This window comes from Bos mutus, chromosome 5, assembly GCF_027580195.1.
Source record: "Bos mutus isolate GX-2022 chromosome 5, NWIPB_WYAK_1.1, whole genome shotgun sequence".
Lineage (NCBI taxonomy): Eukaryota > Metazoa > Chordata > Mammalia > Artiodactyla > Bovidae > Bos > Bos mutus.
In genome coordinates this window covers 38389858-38395857 of record NC_091621.1, presented here as the reverse complement: position 1 = coordinate 38395857, position 6000 = coordinate 38389858, and positions in this window count along the sequence as shown.

Genomic DNA, 6000 nt, shown 5'->3' with positions numbered 1-6000 from the left:
CTCTACAAACCAGATTGTTTGACTGTCAGTAATAGCAGCAGAAAGAATCCTGTGAAGGGCTATTCACAGTAGTTTGAGAGAGGTTGATGACAATGTTCACTAAAATTAAAACTAAAGACACATGAAAAGGTATTCATATTTGTGGAATCCCCTAGCTAGGACCTCCTAAAGTTTGGACAGAGTGTGACGTATTGGAAATAATGGATTTGCAAGTGAGAGAGAGCTGGATGTGAATGCTAGCACTGATGTTTATGGGCTCTGCCACCCTGGAAAGGTGAGCAACAGCAGGCCTGTAACACAGTCTCTCCCTTTATTGAGGTAATATCCCTGGGAAAGATAGAAGAAAGATAATTTGGACAATTTGCTTGCAAGTATGTAATGATAGACCTCCAGGAAAACACACGACTAGTGCTTGCAGCGAAAGAATCCTTATCTATGGAATGCTATAAGCAGGTGAGCCTGATCTGTCTAGGACTGATTACCACGGTAATCAAATCTGCACTTTGTAGATTTATGGAATTTCATTTTCCTAAAAAAATATCATGTGGTCTATGTAACTACTGGAGTACAAAATGGAGACATTTCATGAAAGAAACAGCTCTCTTCTGCATAAGTTATGTGACTGCACACATCACTTAGAGACCCTTTTTGTAAGCAGGGACAGAACTAGCTCCAATGCGGCAGTAAACGCCCTGGGAGTTGTGTTATGGGTCCCAGACTTTACCGTTTCATCTGTGCCTTGAAGCTATTCATACCTATTGACTTAAAACAAAGAGACTACCAGTTATTTCTCTAGCAAAGATGGGTTTATTCAGGATCAGCAGAGAATTGAAATTCAGGGTCTGCAACCATGGCAAGCCGCATGCAAGTCCCCACATGAAAGGGGAAAGAGACTGCTTTTCCAAGGGAAAAGGGGACTTTGGAGAGCTACAGTAAACAAAGAGTCTATGGTTTTTTATTGGCTGAGTCATTGCCAGGAAAAAGAGTCTTTCTTCTTCCTATTAGGCTCTGCTATTAGCACAGGATATAAGAGCTCCCACTTCAGTCTCCTGACTCTAATTGAGGCTTCGTCCAGTTTATTAATTTTTTACATTTCCCTCTTTTGATCAAGATCTTTGAAAGCACCATTTTCAGTTTCACCACTTCCAGTTGCTTTTCCCCTCTCAGTACCAGGAAGGACCTTTCCTGGGTGTAGTGTCTCATTTTGAAGGAAAATGCAGATTTAAAACCTATTGAGGTCATATATGAATAACAAGGAGAGGTAGGAGTGTGATCTCTCAGTCACTTTTAATTTAAAGTTAGTATGTTGTCAAGATCATGATGATGTTATGTCATTATCAAAGGTTTATCTACAAACTTCCAACAAGCCAGGTCTGGGTATCTTGGGAAAACTGTCTCATCAGATGTCATCTGCTTCAGTTGTGGGAAACCTTTACTTTCATGCCACCAGATGATGAGAAATGTTAAGTCAGGGTTTGATGTTTTCTGTAGATGTGTCAGGTGTATCCAAGAATCTATTCCCTGGAGTTTGGCGGTGTGACAGTCAGTTAGCAACACCTGATGACAGCCTTTTCTGCAAGGTTGAAGAGAATCTTTCTGGAAGTGTCTTTCCTAGTAGACAAAGTCTCCAGGTTACAGAGATGTGATGCATAAGGTCTCCATCTCCCAGAAGTACACTGTGAAAATTGCTCTATCAGAACATAATTACTTTGGATAGAAAAAATTACACCATTGAAATATTGTATTATTGTTCCTTTTATCACTTGTGGGTCAAAAGAGGCAGAAGTGCATTGGGTGTCTGGTGACTATCTCAAAAGTTTAAGAGTTGATGAATTCCAAAATCCTAACCCTAAGATGATGGTGTGAAAGTGCAGCACTCAATATGCCAGCAAATTTGGAAAACTCAGCAGTACCCACAGGATTGGAAAAGGTCAGTTTTCATCCCAATCCCAAATATAGGCAATGCCAAAGAATGTTCAAATGACCACACAATTGCAGTCATCTCACATGCTAGAAAAGTAATGCTTAAAATTCTCCAAGCCAGGCTTCAACAGTATGTAAACCAAGAACTTCCAGATGTTCACACTGGATTTTAAAAAGGCAGAGGAACCAGAGATCAAATTGCCAACATCGGTTGGATCATCAAAAAAGCAAGAGAGTTTAAGAGAGACATCTACTTCTTCTTTACTGACTACACCAAAACCTTTGACTGTGTGGATCACAACAAACTGTGGAAAATTGTTCAAGAGATGGGAATACCAGACCATTTTACCTGCCTCCTGAGAAATCAGTATGCAGGTCAAGAAGCAACAGTTAGAACCAGACATGGAACAATAGACTGGCTCCAAACTGGAGAAGGAGTACATCAAGGATGTATATTGTCACCCGGCTTATTTAACTTATATGCAAAGTACATCATGAGAAATGCTGGGCTGGATGAAGCACAAGCTGGAATCAATATTGCCAGGAGAAATATCAATAACCTCAGATGCGTAGATGACACCATCACTATGGCAGAAAGTGAAGAAGAACTAAAGAGCCTCTTGATGAAAGTGAAAGAGGAGAGTAATAATGTTGGCTTAAAACTCAACATTCAGAAAACTAAGGTCATGGCATTGGGTCCCATCACTTCATGGCAAATAGATGGGGAAACAATGGAAACAGTGACACACCTTATTTTGGGGGGCTTCAAAATTACTGCAGATGGTGACAGCAGCCGTGAAATTAAAAGACGCTTGCTCATTGAAAGAAAAGGTATGACCAACCTAGACAGCATATTAAAAAGAAAAGACATTACTTTGCCAACAAAGGTCTGTCTAGTCAAAGCTATAGTTTTTATGGTAGTTATGTATGGATGTAAGAGATGGATGAAAAAAGCTGAGCACCATAGAATTGATGCTTTTCAACTGTGGTGTTGGAGAAGACTCTTGAGATATCTTGGACTGCAAGGAGATCCAACCAGTCAATCCTAAAGGAAATCAGTCCTGAATATCCATTGGAAGGACTGATGTTGAAGCTGAAGCTCCACTACTTTGGCCACCTGATGCAAAAACTGACTCATTTGAAAAGACCCTGATGCTGGGAAAGATTGAAGGCAGGAGGAAAAGGGGATGACAGAGGATGAGATGGTTGGATGGCATCACTGACTCGATGGACATGAGTTTGAGCAAGTTCTGGGTTTGGTGATGGACAGGGCAGCCTGGTGTACTGCAGTCCATAGGGTCACAAAGAATCAGAGACAACTGAGCTACTGAACTGACTTATGAATTCCAAAAGGGGTGGATTGAGATTTAGAAGACCCAACAGCAGTGCTTTTGGCCAAGGTATGTAGAGAGCCTCTACAAATTTTGCCAATTTAGTCTTATTAATGTTGTTATTGTGCTCAGTCGCAGTTGCTTAGCATGCCCGACTCTGTGTAGTCCCATGGGCTGTAGCCGGCTAGACTCCTCTGCATAGCATTTTCCAGGCAAGGATACCTGAGTGGGGTGCCATTTCCTCCTCTGGGGGATCTTCCCCACCCAGAGATTGAACCTGCATCTCTTGCAGTTGCCTGCATTGGCAGGCTGATTCTTTACTGCTAGCACCACCTGGGAAGCTCAATAATGTTGTTACTGTGTTCGATTACACCAGAGGACTGAGGGTAGTAAGTGCAGTGAAAGTGCTGCTGAACCAGCCAGACGGCTCAGGCTTGTCAAAGTACCCGACCAGTAAGATGGGTTTCTTGATCATCTTTAAAGTTCAAGAACCATTCCCCAGGTAATAATGTTTTCCAGAAGGATTTTCACCACAAAAGAGGCCAGTCTGCAAGGGAAGGCTTCGGTCCAGTTTGAAAACCTACAGGCTGTGACAAAAACATATTTGTATCCATTAGATGGAGAAAGTTGTATGAAGCCCATTTGCCAGACTTCAAATGGTCCATTAGACAGTTTAAAATGTCTGGGAACAGTACAGACAGGCTTCCCCAGGCTGCACTTCAGACAACTGGACAAGTGAGGTAGGCACTTTTTGCAATCTTGTTAATGTTTCCCCATCAATAATGATTCATGAAGTCTATGGTTTTGTCAGTAAACCAGTGGTTTAATGCATGTACGGTGGTGAGGAGTGAGAATTTTAAAGTTCCCAATAGTTTTAGGTTGTTATTTGGTCAAAATCAGAGCTTTTTCTTTGTATCAAACCAACAATTGTTAAATTTCAAATCTTGTTTTTCCTTTTCTGAGATCAATTATTAGTCTTCTCTGGACAGTTTTTTCTAAGTTATCATTTGAGGAAATATCCTTTGGACTGACAGAAATCTGGCTGCTCTTGGTTTCTTTAAGGACAGAATCCTTGTAAATATGTCAGCAAGGTGATTTCCCGAAACTTCTAGAGACTCAAGTTTAGAAGCCCCAGAATCTAAATCAGCCCCACTTCAAATTGTTTTTACTGAAGTGTAGTTGATTTACAATGTTGTTATAGTTTCTGATGATTCAGATATATCTACATCTCTCTATATATACATTTTCATATTCTTTTCCATTATAGTTTATTACAAAATATTTAATATAGTTCCTTGTGAAGCCCCAGAATCCTGATAACAGCTAAAGCACGTAAAGGTGTTGCATCCAATAATTCCTAAACACAGAGGCCGTTTTTAACTTTATTTATGCTGGAAATAAGAAACCCATGCTGCTTCCATGGTATTCACAAATCGTGAGTGACTCCAAAGGCCTATCTGCTATCAGTATAAATGTTGGTAGTTTTGCCCTTGGCTAAGGACAAGCCGTATATAATTCAGCCTGTTGGGCCAAGTAGCCATAGGTAAAGCTACCACCTCAACAACTTCAAAAGGAGTTGCAATAGCATACCCAGCACAATATTTGCAACTACCTTTTAAATTAGAACAGTCAGCATTAAGCAGTTGTAAAGGGCTTCATCAGTGACGGAGAGGAGAGTAGCTGAGTGAAGTGAAGTGAAGTGAAGTCGCTCAGTCGTGTCTGACTCTTTGCGATCCCATGGACTGTAGTCTACCAGACTTCTCTGTCCATGGGATTTTCCAGGCAAGAGTACTGGAGTGGGGTGCCATTGCCTTCTCCAGGGGATCTTCCTGACCCAGGGATCGAAGCCAGGTCTCCTGCATTGCAGGCAGACGTTTTACCCTCTGAGCCACCAGGGAAGCCCAGCTGAGTTAAGGTTATTGCATAGAAGACTTACGTGAAAAGAAGTTAATGAAAGGAATTCATAGGAGGTGGGAGTTGCTGGCTGAGAAATGTTGGAATGTGATGAGAATTCAGGATGGCTTCTTCTGCATGAGGCACAAAAATGGTTAGAGGAGATCCCCAGTAATTTTCTCAGTGCCCTTAATCAAAAGGACAGTGGCCCTAGTGGCCCTAAGGCAAGAGGTATCCCCATGGCACTGGCTCCTGTTGTTGGATGTAGTATTCTATGGGTCAGTGGTGGTCCCTGTATTATGGGGTGAGTACCCCAAGGGCATTCCCTTCCTTTTTATATACAAAAAGGGAATCAGATAATTGGATTAACTACACTAAAGCTTTTGACTGCATGGATCACAACAAACTGTAGAAAATTCTTAAAGAGATGGGAATGCCAGACCACCTTACCTGCCTCCTGAGAAATCTGTATGCAGGTCAAGAAGCAACAGTTAAAACTGGACGTGGAACAAGGGACTGTTTCCAAATTGAAAAAGGAGACGTCAAGGCTATATATTATCACCCTGCTTATTTAACTTATATGTAGAGTACATCATGCAAAATGCCAGGCTGGATGAAGCACAAGCTGGAATCAAGATTGCCGGGAGAAATATCAATAACCTCAGATATATAGATGACACTGCCCTTATGGCAGAAAGCAAACAAGAACTAAAACACCTCTTGATGAAGATGAAAGAGGAGAGCGAAAAAGCTGGCTTAAAACTCAGCATTCAAAAAACTAAGATCATGGCATTGGAACCCATCACTTCATGGCAAATAGATGGGGAAACAATGGAAATAGTGACAGACTTTA